The sequence below is a fragment of the Carettochelys insculpta genome, chromosome 29, assembly GCF_033958435.1.
Source record: "Carettochelys insculpta isolate YL-2023 chromosome 29, ASM3395843v1, whole genome shotgun sequence".
Classification (NCBI taxonomy): Eukaryota; Metazoa; Chordata; order Testudines; family Carettochelyidae; genus Carettochelys; species Carettochelys insculpta.
In genome coordinates, this window is record NC_134165.1 from 5,083,751 (window position 1) to 5,100,753 (window position 17,003).

At 59.6% G+C, this 17,003-nt stretch overlaps 1 protein-coding gene across 2 annotated transcripts in view; it reads right to left on the reverse strand.

The window, feature by feature from the left end:
- Positions 1–17,003, reverse strand: part of ADGRL1 (adhesion G protein-coupled receptor L1) — a 106,670-nt gene that overhangs the window by 39,872 nt on the left and 49,795 nt on the right. The gene's annotated exons all lie outside the window — the stretch shown is intronic.

A 17,003-nucleotide genomic window follows, 5' to 3' on the forward strand; every position in this document is an offset into this window, starting at 1 on the left:
CAAAGCAGCAACGTGACAGCCTTCAAAGGGAGCAGCCAGGGCCAGAATACAGGCGTTTTGACTGTCAGCCCCTCGAATGTCTCCACTAGGCTCCCACTTCCTTAAGGAGGTAGGGATAAAATCCAGAAATCCTGGACTGGCAGCCCTGGGGGTAATCACTAGGATACACTCCCACTGTGAGTGGACCCCTGGAGTCCTGTTTCCCTGACTCCCTTCTATAACTCTCGAGAGCTCCCTCTTCCCAAAGCTGGGAACAAAGCCAAGGAATCCTGGCTCTCAGCCACTCCTACTCTAACCACTACACTCTGCTCCCCCCAGCGAACATGCCTCCAGATTCTCCCAGTGCTGGAGATTCTCCGGGTGAGAAAGATGGGGGTAGGGGTTGAGCTGGCTCAGCCCAGCGCCCCATTCCACAATGCACCGCTCCCGCTCTTGCCACAACGTCCTTACCCACAGCCTCATAGGTAATAAATAGCCCCTCCCTGCCCTCCCCCGCCCTACTCATTTGCCCGGGGACCCTACAGAAGGTGCTGGAGGCCCTGGGAAGAGGGGAAGGGAGACGATGGACGCGTTCTCTTCTGGCCCCTGTTCCTACGCCCTGACTGGAGCGCCCCGACTGGGGGGAGAACGCAGTTGGAATGGAAAAACAAGCAAAGGAAAAGGTCCATTCAGGAGGAACAGCGGCAGCGCTCCGGCTGGGATCCTGCATCCAGCTGACGTCTCGCTGGGTGGGGTGGGGGGGCTAAGGGGTGTCCTGTGTCCCTGGGGGGCAGGGAAGGGTTAGTGTCGAGCCCTGCAGAGAGATCCTGCCCCTTGGGATGAGTGTGGGCTCAGCAGACAGTGCTGGATTCTCTCCTGGGACGAACAGCTGACAGAAGGACAGAAGAACAATGCAGTCGGGGCTGCTCCCCATCCCCCCGGGTGCCCCCCACCAGCCCACAACTCGCCCACTCTGGAGTGACCTTAACAGCCAGGTTTGATTCAGATCAACATGAGCCATGAGACCAGGTGCACATGGGGGGTGAAGTGACAGCCGGGGGAATGGAGGGCAGGGGGTGAGACAGCTCGCCGCCCCCCCCCCGCCCCTCCTGACGGGTCCCGAGGCAAGAGGAAAAAGTCGTTAGCGAGGAAGAAGGAGCATGGAAGGCAGGAGAGGGGCAGGAGTGGCTGTCCTCGGGGCGCACCGGCCAGCTGGAGCGAGGCTGGGGAAGAAAACGGGGGTGGGGGAGGTTAGCGCTGTGGGGAGAGAAACGAAGCCATGGGCCAGAGCAGAGGATCCGCCACTGGGCTGGCAGGTGCAATCCCCCCGGTGGCCAGAGGGGGCGACAAAGCCAATGGGAGGTGGAGTCAGGGTGAGGTGCCCGGGGGTGTGTGGGGTATGGGGGGATCGAGCTCCCCACCAGGGTGGGGTGGCTGGTCCTGGGGCCTCATGTGCCCCGTTCCTGCCCATCTCCAACCTGCCTCCATTTCGCCCCCGCCCGCCGCAGACAGCGCTTGTGGCGATGGACGGATGGGGAGGGGGCTATGGTTGGCAGCTGGGGCTGGGAGGGGCCTGATCCGGCACCAAGCGAATCCTCTGCTCTGGGGTTAGCTGTTAAACACGCGCAGGAGGGGCCGAGTGCCCGTGGGGCCAGCAGGCTCCCACTGAACTGGCTATGCCAGGCCGGGAGCTCTGGCATGTGCGGGGACGGAAATCTCCCGGTACGCATGCCAAGGTAGGACCAGCTTGCCAGTTACACCGCCCCCTGCTGGCCCCATGAAGTTACTGCATGAGCTGCCTGCCCCCAGGGGAATTAACCCCCTTGGGGTCACAGCACGAGCAGCCTGCCCCTTGCTGTGGGGTTTGGCCTGATGAGTCTCACGATAGGAGCCTTTGGCATGAGGGGACAGGACCCAGGGAGGTCCCTGAACCTCTCGAAGTGCCATCACCCAGCACCCCTTCCCACAATGCACCTCTTTTGCCACATTTCCTCACCCACAGCCTTGTGGGTAATAAATAGCCCTTCCCTGGGCATAGGCACCCAGCACACTCGGTCTTCTGACCTCACATCTAACAACAGGGAAAGGCCTGAGAGAGGAAGGGACTTGCCCAAGGTCACACAGTGACTCTGTGGCAGTGCTGAGGGGGGGGGGCAGACCCCAGGAGTCCTGGCTTTTTGTGCCCAGCCTCTAATCACATAAGGTCTATCTACACAGCAGCACAATTCCAAAATACGCTATTCCGGAAGAGCTTATTTTGAAATAACTCTGCTACACACAAAATACATTTCCAAATAGCACGTAGCCACCCTGAAACAGAGCGTCTGCACAGAGAGCCTAGTTTGGAATAGAGCCCTTGGATGCATGCTGGCTTAGTTTGAAAAAGGTTCTATCGCTCCAAACAAAGAAATATATATACATATTACAGAACCTGAAGAGACCCTGAGAAGTCCAATCCCTCTGCGTGCAACCCCCTGCACTTGCAGCAGGACCTATCGCTTTCCTTCAGGGTTTTATTTTTTTTTTAAACCTGGGCTGTCGCAGGCCTTAGAAAGGCCCCCTGACTGGCCAAACTCACAACCGCACATTGACAAGGCCAATGCTCTAACCACTGAGCTACCCCCCTCACTAACCAGCCCTCCTTTCAATATAGCTATTTCAACATAGGCGCTGGTCCCTGTGCAATGAGGTTACCTGTTCTGAAATAAGGTTGTTGTGTAGGTGCTAGGAAGATATTTCGAAATAACTTTGCTGTGTAGACATATCCTTGGACACCGCTCCCTTCCCAGGAGCAGGCACAGAACCCAGGAGTCCCGGCTCCCAGCCCGTCCTCCTCCATCCACGACAAAAGAGATGCCCAGAGAGAGGTTAGTGAATGGAGTGGGGGTGGGGCTCAGAATCAGGACTCTTGGGTTCCAGTGGCACCCACAAGCCTACAGGGTGTGAGTCACTGTGCCACCTAGCTGGAGTCCCCTCTGCAGCCTTAGCTGAGAGCCAGCTGGTTTTCAGCTCAGATTGTAGAGGTGCTGACTTAAGTTCCCAGGTTCAAGTCTGCCTGTTGGCAGCTACATCAGCTCTGAACTTGCTGCTTGCCCCTCCTTCTAACCAATCCATATCTCTCCCCTGCCACATGTAGCTGTCCCTCTGTCTATCCCCCCCATGGTATCTATCTCTTGCAAATGATGGACAGCCCATGCCAGCCTTGCGTCCATTGACTCGGTAGTTCATTCCCCACCACAGCTAACACTAAGCCCTGTATCCCCTGTGGGAATTTGCTCAGTGTCAGTGCCCAGCTGCCAGTTCTTACTCTGCCTTTGACCAGCCCCGGCTGTTGGGATGGAGGGACCTCGGCCTGCCTGAGCTGGAGCATCTCCACAGCCCTGCGGAGGCAGTTCCAGTCATCCCAGCCACTCTCCTGTCCCCTTTCCAAGAGAGACCCTGGGGTGGGACCAGCTGCCCGGCTCACTGCTCGGGCTGTCGGTCATGCCGGCCCTGCTAAGTCACAGCATGGCCAGGGGACTCAGTGTGCCCTGGCTCTGCTGTGAGCTTCCAACTTATGTAGAGCGCTGGCTGTAGATAATGGCTCCATAGGGGACTCCCGGTCCACCTCGAGACACACCCCTCTACCCTAAGGCACACCCCCACCTACCTGTCTATGCCCCTGTGCCCCCACACATGGCCTGTCTACACCTGGGCACGCCCCTCTTCCTGCTGTCTCTTACTGACTTAAACCCTTGTACGTGGCGTGGAGCACAGGTCCTCTGCGCATCTCCTCCACTTCACCGTTTTGGGACAGGACTTCTAGCTGACCCAGGAGTACCCCAGTTGTTTCTCTCTCCGACACCGCCCGCCTATCGCCGCCCATGTCCTCCGATTCCCAGGAAACTCCTGCCTACTGCTGTACACACCCCTCTATCCTCCTGTCCCTCCACTCCCCCCTTCAGCCGGCTGCCCCAACCCACCTCCGCCCGGCGCGCCTCAGCCACTGCTCGATGGCCGCGTTCACACAGGAGCGGACCACCTCCCCGCGATCCTGCCGCTGCCTGTGAGGCAAGGGCCACACGCTCTGAGAGGCTGGTAGCACTCAGGGAGAAGGAAGCCAGGGATGAAATGTGGCCCCATGGGGAGGAGCTCGAGACGGGGCTGAGCTCCGCGCCAGAGGCCCTGTGTGATGGGTTTGTGCCGCCGGGTCAGCCAGGTGCCCCACTCACGGCCCAGGGCCTAGTGTACCAGGCTGGTCTGCCATCGGCCCTTCTTGGGGGGGGGAAGTCTATTTCATTGGAGGTGGGGGACTAAAGCCCACCTACCCCAGACACCCAGTTGATTTGAATGGAATCAAATAGTCCCCACACACTCCTTTCTATTGGTCTGGCCATCCAGCCACCTGGCCCCATCTGCTGCATCCTCCAGCCTGACGGACGCAGTGAGAGGCCTTGTTCCAGTGCTCTGCCCCCCTCCAAAGAGCAAAGCAGGGGGCTGAGGTCAGAACTAACCTGCTCCAGGCCCATCCCAGCCTGCCTGGAACCATGACAGCTGGGGAGGCAAGGCTAGGCCCTGTGCCAGGGTGTCTCGCCCAACACCCCCACTCCCCCCCCGCATGAGCATGGCTGCTGAGTCCTTTGACCCCGAGGTATGCGACACGCGGTGGTCTCCAGGCAGGATCCAAGCTGGGGTTCCGCTGCCAGCACAGAAGGCTGTTATTGAGCTGGGAGGGATGAGGGGGCAGCCTGGTAGGACGAGCAGGAGAGGGACATGGGACCTTTCCTCCAGAACCTGTGAGCTCCAGCTGGGAGGATCTTCTGGGCTCATCCTCATGGCCCTGGCAGCCCTGCTCTCAGCCCCACGTGCTGCTCCCATCCACCCTAGTGCGCTGCCCAGGTCCTGCCAGCCCAGGGCAGTGGAGAGACAAGGTTGCAGGAGCTGGGGGAGAAGCTTCTGCTTTTGCAGCCCATGCAGGAGACGTTTTCAGCGCCTGACGGCAGCCTTCCAGCACTGGCTCCTCTGAGCCAGAGGCAGAGGGGTGGATCTGGGGTGTGACGCGCCCACTCCTCTCTCCCCAGCTCACTGCCTGCCACCCTTGAGCTACCTTTGATGCAGCATCCCTGGGCCTGCAGTGAATTCAAGCCAATGCCCTGGGTGGACGCTGCACCGGCGGATGCAATCAGAGAGCGCGTGTGCATATACTGCGAGGCTGCACCTGTGCACGGGTGTTTGTATGTGTGCGCTTGGGCACGCGTGGGAGTGGTCTTGCGCTGGGTGCATGGGGCTGTGTGTTCCTGCGCCTATGAAGAGAGGGAAGTGGGGGCATGCAAAGGTGTGTGTGTTCTGGTGGGTGCTGCTGTGCTCGCCGGTCAGCAGGCACATGCGTGTTCATATGGGCAGGCATGTTTGTGTGTGTGGCCCCTGTGTTGTGCTCATGTGTATCTAGTGCGTGCGTGCATTGCCCTCTTGTGGCACAGGCCATGGGATGATAAAGGATTTACGGAAAGTGCAAACAAGCAGAGGGCCTCGTCATGGCGGGGGTTTGGTTCAAGGACCAGGGGCTACTCCCCCAGCTGTGGGACCTGAACCAATGTTCCTGCTAAAATTTTCCACCCGCCCCCGTGCAGAATAATTTTTGTGACACGCACCAAGGCACGAGCAGATGTGCACCACCAGTAGAAATGTGCACTGCCGGCTGTGGGCGCTCTGCTAACCACCTGCGTGGTGCCTGGATCCCTCCTGGGTGGCCACACAAGCACTCAGCTTACAGGAACGCTGCTCTGACCCCATTCCTGTCCCTCTCAGGGGTGATGATAGACTCAGCTCTGGGACTCACAGGTTCAGTTGGGCTGGCCCCACGGCCCAGGCTGGGCGGGGGAGGGCGTGGGGGGAAGGTGAGGTGGGATGGATGGATGGCTCCTGGCGGGAGGAGGAGGAGAAACACATTGTTAAAGATGGGGTGAGGGGAGTTAGCTGGTTTCGCTCCCTCCTGGGCTCACAGGGGGTGAGAGTGGCTGGAAGCAGGCGGGCCGAAATGGACAAGGAAGCAATAACTTAAAACAAACAAAAAAAGCCACATCAGGAACATTTTTAACGCCCCAAAGCCACAGGATCCTTGCTGCACCTGTGGGAAAAAAGCAAGTTTAGCCCGCCCCAGCAAAAACAGATACAGATTTACCCCTCCCTAATGCATTTGGAAATACAAAATAAGCCAAGAGAAAGAGAGAAAAAACATGGATCGGAAAGAATCAAGCCTGGCTTTTTTTTTTTTTTGCTATTGTCTCTTAAGCAATTATCAATTTGTTAATTTACTAGCTTCCTACTGCTGTCTCTGCCAGCCCCAATGCTCATTAGAATAATCTCGTTTTCTCCCTGCCACTCCTGGTACTTACGTTAAACTAGAAACCTCCACAAAGGGCCAAAACGGTCAAATTAAAAAATATAGCTACAGATAAAAAAATCGATGGCGCGCCCGCCCCTTCTGGCAATAACAGATCTAGTTAAAGACCATGAGTGCAGCTTTTGCTCAATTTAATTTCTTTTAACAGGCAGGAAAATAAGAAGAATCCCAAACCCTGCATTTATCGGAAGAAAAGAAACAAAGGAACGAAGAAAAGAATAAAAAGAAATAACATAAAATTCCATATTAAAGTGGTTAGTTAAAAACAAACAAAAACAAACATACCCAACAGATTATTATTACGTGTGTTAAAAAACTGTTTTATCTATATCTATATCTATATATATTTATATGTAGACATAAATATATATACATAAACAACTCAGGGGGTATTTATTTGTACATTGTCTGCTTAGCATTTTGTTCCAGGGGTTAACAGAAAGGACAAGCCGGGAAGAATGAGACAAAGTCAAAGAAAATGAAAATGGGAGCCTTAAACTAGGCTTTCATTAAAAATAACCCAAGGGGTTTGGGCACTCCTGCTTGTGGTGTGGGAAAGACGTCTGACTCAGCACTGTGTTAAAGCAGGCGCTTAACTTTAAGCATGTGCTTCTTCAGTGATGCATAAAGTCTCCTGGCGTACTAATGAGCATTAATAATCAATAAGACTCCTGCTAACAAAATAACTTTCAGTGGGAGCCAAAGCCCCCTGGATGTCAGGCAGACTGAACCACAGGGTCACGCCCTGGCCCACACAGGGATAGCTGCATGCCCATGCTGAACCAATTTAGGCAACAAAATCCATGGAGACCCACCACTCCCTCGGCCAAGCGTCCAGCCACGATGGAGCGTGAGCCAAAAAGTGAATTTGCTGATTGAAACGAAATTGACGGAATTTAAAAAAAAATCTCTCAGTAAGCCTCTCTGCCCCATCTGCTCCCTCCCTGCTCAGATTAACCAGAGGGTTGTTTAATGCCATGTTAAGGGCGGGGAAGAAGAAATTAGGAAATAATAAAAAAGAGACAGATCCAAAATCAAGAGGAGAAAGAGAAAAGCCGGTGACTGAGGTAGATACCCGACTGGTTGCCATGGAAACATGAATAGAGGAGCAGAAAACTCAGTTGAATGATTAAAAAAAAAAAAAAAAGACGGAGAGGAAGCCCCCATGACTAGCTCCCCTGAAGGAGGTAAAAAGTTGAGTAGACATTAATGGTTGCCCCCCACCTCCACCCCCCACAGGCGAGCCAAGGAATCACGGATCAGACCTTGGATTCCAGTTTGGTTACAAATATCCTCTCCAGATTGGAGCTGGTGGCTCGTAGTTTGCAACGGGCAGGTGGCGAAAGGGGCCTGGCTTTTAGCTAGGGAGGCCAATTGGAATTAACAAGACCAGAGAGAGAGAACTGGGGAGGGAGGGGGAGAGGGAAAGTTCTGGGAGGAAAAAAGGAAGGTTAGGGAAAGAGGGAACAGGGTAGGATCAGAGGTAACGGAATTCACATTTAATATGGCCACAGAGAATATAACAAGGTGTTAGGTTTAGGGGGTCAGTGGGAATGTTCTGTTTACCTTTTTGTTCCACTTCTACTTTAAGCATCGGAAGAAAGAAGAAAAAAATAGATTGAAAAAAAAAAAGTGCAAGGAAAGAAGAAAAAAAAAGAGAGAAGAGATTAAATTGCTTTCCCCCCCGCCCAAAGAAACCTTTTCTTTACAACTTTTTCCGCCCCACCATTCCGACCCCCCCATTTCGGAGCCCGCCCCCACCCCTTGGAACGGTTCACACTGTTGCTCGTTTTAGGCAAAGGAGGAAGAAAAACGTGGGATTCGGGGCAGGTTTTACAAATCAGGTTTGATTGGTTTTAGGGCTCAAGGGGTTTTCACTCCAGCCGCGACATCCTTGGAAAGAGAAACAAGAAACTCACCCCAGTGCAAATAATAAAACCATCCGAAAGGTCCCAACAAACCAAAAGTACAAGGAAAAAACCTCCAAATGCAAAACTCTGAGCACCCCAGGAACAGAAAGGAGAGTAGGAGGTAGAGATGGCTGGAGGGAGGGTGGCGTACAGGAAGATAGAGAGAGAGATGGCTTCGTATGGAGCTAGGAAGATACAGCACTAAACGGGGAGCATGAGGACAGACACAAGGATTCCGGGGTCCCAGCTGAGCTAGGAGGCCCAGGCAGCTCAGACAGCCACCCCAGCCCTCAGCCTTTGATCTGCTGGTGCTTCGCTTCAAGCTGACACCAAGCCTGGCCAGGCAGCAGCAGCCCAGGTCTGAACGGGTACGGTCCCTGCTCCGGGACGTGTAGGGGCTCAGAGTAGATGATCAGATCTGATTTCTCCCTCCTTCCTGTAAGAACGGCTCTACTGGGGCTGGCCCACTGGCCCAGGCCTGCTGGGGAGCACCGGGGTGGCTGTGCTGGGGCCTGGCCCACCACTGCTGCTGCTGCCCCAAGAGCAGCAGTGGCTGGGGCCATGGGCCCTTTACACTGCGGCTGGAGCGCCACATGGCACCCTGCGATCAGCCCTGGGGGCAGAGGCGTGGTGGAGCGCGCGCTCCGGGCTGGTCGCCCCAGCTCCACCCTTCTACCTACAGCCCCACCCCTTCCGGGCACCCAGTCCTGAGTGGCAGCGGGCGCTGTCTGGGGTTCTCTGCTCCCTGTCTCCCTCTGGTTCCCTCCTTTTAAACCTGTGACCCTCCCCTCCCCCCCCAGTTTTGGATCTGTTCTCCCAAGTAATCAGCTGAGTCCTGGGTCCAGTCCTGGGTCCCCTGTCTGCTGATGGATGCTGGTGCTTGAAAGACAACTAAGGGGACAGTTATGGGGTGACCCAGCCCCAGCCGCAGCCCAGCTGGAGTTTACTCTGGGGAAGCCCTAGCTTGGCTAACGGCCATGGCTGGCACAGCCCCCCGGGGAAGACGGCTCGCTGGTGTCTGACCTCGTTGCATTTCCCAGCAGCCCCAGCAATGACTTCTCCAGGCTGGCTGTGCTGTGAAGGGCTTGGGGTTGTTTAAACCTGGCTGCCTGTTCCCTGCAGGGGGTGACCGGTGCCGTCCCCACACCAGCCTGGTCTCCTAGCCAGCCTTCCCGGTACGCTGAGCGCTTGCGCAGCTGCCCAAGAGAGATTCAAATACCACCCAGCTGACTAGCAGAACACCCACAGCCGGCAGCGTGGCCACCTGTGGGTGGTGCACCTCCGCACAGGCCTTGCTGCAGCTAACAAAATTTATTCTACCCACGGATGAAAAAAATTAGCAGGCGCGTTGGTCCCGGCCTGCCCCAGCTGTGTCTCTTCCACTCTCCGCGCTTCTCGCCTGGTTCGCTCGCCTTGCGCAGAAGCTGCTCCAGTTCCCTGCTGGGTTTTGTTGCCTGTCTCTGTATCTTTTCCAACCCTGCTGGAGCTTTATATGCGATGGGGTGACCAGAGCTCTGTTCGTGGGGCTGAGGCACCATGGCTTTAAATGCCCCGCTTGTGCTCTCTTCACAGACTGCCTGTCTAGCTCTCCCGCTCCGGCACCTCTGTTCAGCTGCCTGCAGACGCGTATTTCTAGGGTGCTTGTCCGCACAGCTTCTAGGCACAGACCCATCACACCCCAAAGCTGCTGCCCCAGCTCGCTCCTCCCAGCTCCCTGTCTCAGCTCCTTTGCCAGCTCCTCCCCCTGACGAAAGCCCCCTGCGTTTCTGATCTGATTGACAGACCGGCCCCCCTCTCCCCTGCTCCGGTACAGCCCTCCCACTGCGCCTCATCCACGCTCCATCTGCTCCTTGCTTGCTGACGCCTCTGCCCTGTGACGCCAATCTTTAATGCTTCATAAAGGGGGTCGGGGTCATAACTCTGCCCCCCCCCCGATACCAGTGGGGAAACTGAGGCACCGAGCAGGGCAGCAACTCCTCCCAGGTCACCCAGCAGAGCCAGAAACAGAGCCCAGCATTTTGGCAGCGCTCTTGCCACTAGGCCACGCTGCCCTCTTGACCCTGGTAGTGGTGTCCTCCCAGCTCTGAGCCCTCGGCCAGCTGCTGGAGTCCACGGAAATGCCTAGCGGAGCAGCACATCTCCGCCGAAATGCAGGGTCACCGGCTGGCTGCGGGGCTGCGCTTTGTTTGTGCCAAGAGCTCTGGCCTTGGCTCTGACTAAACACAAGTGACCTTGTTTTGTAACTGCGCCTTGAATGGACACGTCCTCTGCAGGGGCGCAGAAAAGCGCTGCTTCCTGTGGGGCGAGGGGATTGGGGCACGGGGCCTTTCTCCTACAGGAGCACCAGCTCCCGTCCGGCACCAGGGCCGGGGCTGGCTGGGGGATGGGGCAGGGCCTTCTCCTCCAGGGAGCGCCACTTCTGACCCTTCTTTGTCTGATGGCAGCTGTAGGTGCCGTTGAGCAGAGGAGGGGATTCTCCGGGCTGCTGTTTGGCCAGGACACACACCTGGACCTGCTGGGGGCTCTGTGTGTATTCAGGCCTCGGTGCGAGACGTGTCCCATAGGGCAGGGAGCTGACCCTGAACTGGGCTCAGGGTCTTAACTGCTTGGGAATCCTCCCCCAAGTGGTTCCTGGCACCGGGCAGCGGCTGGAGGCTGGCTAGACAGCAGAGGCCAAGGTGGGATGCAGATGGCTGTCCTGTGCTCACACAGGTAGAGAGAGCCAGGGTCAGGGCCGGGGGTATCCCAAGAATGGGGGGGTCTGCGGGTCGCTAGGGAGCAGAGAGCTGGACAGGAGTGTGCATGCAGGGCTGGACTTGTGGGGGTGGCTGAAAGGCTAACAGGGCTAGATGGATGCAGGTGGTTGTGGATATTTGGCTAGAAGGTGGGGGGAGGGCAGAGGGGGCGGAAGGGGAAGGACAGATAGACAGAAGAGGTGCTGAGGTAGGATGGCTAATTGGAGGGATAGAGGAGTGCCCAGGGGGTGGATGGATGGACAGGGCTATGTAGGGGGCCACTGGCCAGAGGAAGGGGTGTGTGGGGATGGCTGGCTGGCTGGCTGGAGGAGGGGGTTGTGGCGGGAAGGACAGACAGAAGGCTACGTATGGTGATGGACAGACTGACAGTCTAGCAGTGGGAAAGTCGGCTTTTCACTCCTCTGTCCCCTCAGGGCCCCTCTCTGGCCACGGCCGGGACCTGGCTGGGGGCCCCAGCACAGAGGCCTGTGGCCGGCGGTGGGGACCTCTGTGGGGCATTGCTGAAAACTGGCCAGACTGAACTCCCACACTGGGGCCAGCTCTGGAGGGACTCAAGGGATGAGAGTGGGAAGCGTGGGGGGCGGGGGCTCTGCCTTGCTCCAAAGCCTGGCCCGGGCCCAGCCTCCTGCTGCCGTGCTAATGCCCAACTGTGGCAAGGGGATGTGGGAGGGAGGAGATTAAACACAGGAGGAAGGGAGTTAAAAATAGCACTTGGGACGGGGAAACCAGCTCCAGATGGGAATTAACATCCCTGAGATCCTGCCCGGCGCGAGACAGGACACAGCAGCAAAGACTGACATCTCCAGAGTCTGTGCCAGGGGTAGGGCCGGGCAGCAAACTGCCCTGTTGCAGGAGCCCTGGGGCAGAAGTGCCAGCTCCTGGCACGAGGGGCAGATAGAAAATATTGGAAGCTTGTCGGGTGAGGCTGCCCGCTGGTGGAGCAGGCTCTGGCTGGCTCACCCTGTGCACGGTGCTGCCAGGGTTGAGTCTGTAAGGGCCGGCCCTGCAGCCTGGCTCTTCCATTCAAGGTATGTAGCTCCGAGGAGCCCGTGGCCAGCCCAGCAGCTCAGAATGGCCCAATTTCCCACTCAGGACATACCTCTTTATAGGTAGCCCTTGTGGCGGCAGAGACAAGCTCGGGAGGGGCAGAACCAGGGTTGTGTTTGGTTTGAAAATCTCAGGATTTTGGAGCTGGTCTCCTGCCTTTGGGGGTTCAGACTCTGGATTTTTTATGTCAGGGCTGAGGATGGTGTAAATGGGAGGGAGTGTATCTGCCCCTTTTCTTATCCGCTCCTGGAAGTTCTTTGGGGAGGTCTGTTTTCTTGGTCCCTGCAGTGCCCAGCCCAATAAGGGGCCTGGATTTTGGCTGAGATCACTAGGCACTGATATAATCATAATCACCTTGTGAATAACGGCTCACCCAACTGAGTGAAGGCAGCCCCAGCCCTGCCTGACATACACCCAGCTGCTGCCAATGACTAACAAATCCCTTGTGGAAAAAACAGAGGCGGCCCCTCGAGATGTGAGGAAAGGAAGGGAAAAAAACAATATGACAGGAAATAAAAGGGGGGGGGGCTGGGAAAGCGGGGGGGGGGGTTGGGTTTTTTTCTACTTTCACAGTTATAACAATTATTGTTCTCTCCTCCCGCCCCCTCCACCACAAATTAAATAGATGAAAACCAAACAAAAAGCCCCACCCCAAAGGAAAGGCATTCAATGAACACATGCGCAATTGACACCTGCAGAAGGAAAAGAGGCGGGTTGGTTAGAATGGAGGCAGCTGCAAAGGAAGGAAGCGGGGAGGCTCACAGCCGACAGGGCCCTCCCGCCCCCCTCTCTGCACCCTGCCCCTGCCCCAGCCCCTGGGGACCAACAGCACCGGGGCACCCCTTGAGAGGGCAGGGAGGGATGGCGTAGAGCGCAGGCACTGCCTGGTAGAGGCTGGGCTGGCAGCTGGGTAGCCCAGCCTGGGGCCCAGCAGCGCGGCCTAGGCGGGAAGCTGGCGTCTGTTGGGGTGAGTTGCTGGAACTGGTGTTGCCCTCGTGTTCACATGACTCCTGTGGTGTTTGGCTCCGTGTTAGCACAGGCAAACTCGAACCCGCTACCTCAGTGTGGGAGCCCCAAAGGCCAGCTGGCTGGCAGTGGAATTGGCTCCTTTGCTCTGTGCCGGGGCTGGCGTAGGGGTTCCCCAGCACGACTCCTGTCGCACCCCCCGTGGGGTGAAGGGGGGAGTGGGGCACGTCTGGGACAAGCAGCGGTCTGAGATCAGGGCCGTTTCCTGCAATGCCAAGCCCCCAGCCTGGCCTCATGGGCTCTACACTGGCCACTTCTGCCAGGGGCTGGAGCAGAACCCAGGAGTCCTGCACCCCAGTTCAGGGGCCTGCACTGCCAACTGCCTAATGGCACAGTCTTACCCTGCCCCTGTCCTTGAGCCCCCCCGCCATGCTCACTCCACCCCCGCCCTCCAGCACACTTCCTCCCCACCCTCGGGGGAGGGCTCTGCCTGGGGGTGTGGGCTCTGTGCTGGGCTGCAAATAAGGGGTCTGGGGGGCAGGCGTTGGGCTCCTGGGTGGCATGCGGGTGGGCTGTCGGCTCTGGCTGGGCAGGGGATTGGAGCTCAGAGTGCACATTCCGGGAGAGCTTTTAGGTGGGGGCGGCGGGGCGGGGCTGAGGACAGGGGGTGAGGGCAGAGTTGATGCTCTGGGGGGTGTTTGTGGGGGTTGAGGGCGAGGGGGGCAGAGTTGGTGCTCCAGGGTTTTTTTTGGGGGGATGAGGGCAGGCGAGGGGGCACAGTTGGTGCTCGGGGGGTGATTGTGGGGGCTGAGGGCAGGCGGAGGGGGTGGAGTTGGTGCTATGGAGGGTGTTTGGGGGGCTGAGGGCAGGTGGGGAGTAAGAGTTGGAGCTCCGGGGGGTGTTTGGGGGGCCTGAGGGCAGGCAGGGGGGCAGAGTTGGTGCTCCAGGGGGCGTTTGGGGGGGCAAAGGGCAGGTGGGGGGTGGAGTTGTTGCTCCAGGGAGTGTTTGGGGGGCTGAGAGCAGGTGGGGGGGTGAGTTGGTGCTCTGGGGAGTGTTTGGGGGAGATGAGGGCAGGTGGGGGGCAGAGTTGGTGCTCTGTGGGGTGTTTGGGGGGCAGAGGGCAGGCAAGGGGGCAGAGTTGTTGCTCCGGGGGGTGTTTGGGGGGGCTGAGGTCAGGTGGTGGGGCAGATTTGGTGCTCTGCGGGGTGTTTGGGGGGCTGAGGGCAGGCAGGGGGTAGAGTTGGTCCTCCAGGGGGTGTTTGGGGAGGCTGAGGGCAGGCAGGGGGGCAGATTTGGTGCTCAGGGGGTGTTTGGGGGGGCTGAGGGCAGGCAAGGGGGCAGATTTGGTGCTCCGGGGGGTGTTTGGGGGGGCTGAGGGCAGGCGGGAGGGGCAGAGTTGGTGCTCCAGAGGATGTTTGGGGGGCTGAGGGCAGGCGGGGGGGCAGAGTTGGTGCTCCAGGGGATGTTTGGGGGGCTGAGGGCAGGCTGGGGGGCAGAGTTGGTCCTCCAGGGCGTGTTTGGGGAGGCTGAGGGCAGGCAGGGGGGCAGATTTGGTGCTCTGGGGGGTGTTTGGGGGGGCTGAGGGCAGGCGGGGGGGGCAGAGTTGTTGCTCCGGGGGGTGTTTGGGGGGCTGAGGTCAGGTGGGGGGGCAGATTTGGTGCTCTGTGGGGTGTTTGGGGGGCTGAGGGCAGGCAGGGGGTAGAGTTGGTGCTCCAGGGGGTGTTTGGGGGAGCTGAGGGCAGGCGGGGGGGGGCATATTTGGTGCTCTGGGAGGTGTTTGGGGGGGATAAGGGCAGGTGGGGGGGCATAGTTGGTCCTCCGTGGGGTGTTTGGGGGGCATAGGGCAGGCAGAGTTGGTGTTCCAGGGTGTGTTTGGGGGGCTGAGGGCAGGCGGGGGGGTGGAGTTCGTGCTCTGGGGGGTGTTTGGGGGGCTGAGGGCAGGCTGGGGGGGTGGAGTTGGTGCTCTGGGGGGTGTTTGGGGGGCTGAGGGCAGGCTGGGGGGGTGGAGTTGGTGCTCTGGCGGGTGTTTGGGAGGCTGAGGGCAGGCTGGGGGGGTGGAGTTCATGCTCTGGGGGGGTGTTTGGGGGGCTGAGGGCAGGTGGGGAGGCAGAGATGGTGCTCCGGGGGTGTTTGGGGGGGCTGAGGGCAGGTCGGGGGGCAGAGTTGGTGCTCCGGGGGCTGTTTGAGGGGATGAGGGCAGGCGGGGGGGTGTAGTTGGTGCTCTGGGGGATGTTTGGGGGGGCTGAGGGCAGGCGGAGGGGGCAGGGTTGGTGTTCCGGGGGGTGTTTGGGGGGCCTGAGGGCAGGCGAGGGGGGCAGAGTTGGGGCTTCAGGGGGTGCTTGGGGGGGATGAGGGCAGGCAGGGGGGTGTAGTTGGTGCTCTGGGGGGTGTTTGGGGGCCTGACGGCAGGCGGGGGGGGCAGAGTTGGTGCTCTGGGGGGTGTTTGGGGGGGGCTGAGGGCAGGCGGGGGGGCAGAGTTGGTGCTCTGGGGGGTGTTTGGGGGGGCTGAGGGCAGGTGGGGGGGGCAGAGTTGGTTTTCCAGGGGCTGTTTGGGGGGCCTGAGGGCAGGCGGGGGGGGCAGAGTTGGTGCTCTGGGGGGTGTTTGGGGGGGCTGAGGGCAGGCAGGGGGGGCGAAGTTGGTGCTCTTGGGGGTGTTTGTGGGGGCTGAGGGCAGGCGCGGGGGGCAGAGTTGGTGCTCCAGGGGATGTTTGGGGGGCTGAGGGCAGGCTGGGGGGCAGAGTTGGTGCTCCGGGGGGGCATTTGGGGGGGCTGAGGGCGGGGGGGGGGTTGAGTTGGTGCTCCGGGGGGTGCGGGGGGGGCTGAGCGCAGGCAGCGGGGGAGTTGTTGCTCCGGGGGGTGTTTGGGGGGCTGAGGGCAGGGTGGGGCAGAGTTAGTGCTCCGGGGGGGTATTTGGGGGGGATGAGGGCGGAGGGTGGAGTTGGTGCTCCGGGGGGTGTTTGGGGGGCTGAGGGCAGGCGGGGGGGGTGGAGTTGTTGCTCCATGGGGTGTTTGGGGGCCTGAGGGAAGGTGGGAGGTCGGAGCTGGTGCTCAGGGGGGTGTTTGAGGGGGCTGAGGGCAGGCGGAGGGGCGGAGTTGTTGCTCTGGGGGGGGTTTGGGGGGCTGAGGGCAGGTGGGGGGTAGAGTTGTTGCTCTGGGGGGTGTTTGGGGGGCTGAGGGCAGGGTGGGGCAGAGTTGGTGCTCCGGGGGGGTGTTTGGGGGGCCTGAGGGCAGGCGGGGGGGGGTGGAGTTGTTGCTCTGGGGGGTGTTTGGGGGGCCTAAGGGCAGGCGGGGGGTGGAGTTGGTGCTCTGGGGGCTGTTTGGGGGGCTGAGGGCAGGCGGGGGGGTGGAGTTTTTGCTCCGGGAGGTTTTGGGGGGGGCTGAGGGCAGGCAGGGGGGCGGAGTTGGTGCTCTGGGGGATGTTTGGGGGGCTGAGGGCAGGTGGGGGGGCGGAGCTGGTGCTCCAGGGGGTGTTTGGGGGGCTGAGGGCAGGTGGGGGGGTGGAGTTGTTGCTCTGGGGGGTGTTTGGGGGGCTGAGGGCAGGTGGGGGGGCAGAGCTGGTGCTCTGGGGGGTGTTTGGGGGGCTGAGGGCAGGTGGGGGGGTGGAGTTGTTGCTCTGGGGGGTGTTTGGGGGGCTGAGGGCAGGTGGGGGGGTGGAGTTGTTGCTCTGGGGGGTGTTTGGAGGGCTGAGGGCAGGGTGGGGCAGAGTTGGTGCTCTGGGGGGGTGTTTGGGGGGCCTGAGGGCAGGCGGGGGGGGCAGGGTTGGTGTTCCGGGGGGTGTTTGGGGGCCTGAGGGCAGGCGGGGGGGGTGGAGTTATTGCTCTGGGGGGTGTTTGGGGCGCTGAGGGCAGGTGGCAGGTCGGAGCTGGTGCTCAGGGGGGTGTTTGAGGGGGCTGAGGGCAGGCGGGGGGCGGAGTTGTTGCTCTGGGGGGGGTTCGGGGGGCTGAGGGCAGGTGGGGGGTGGAG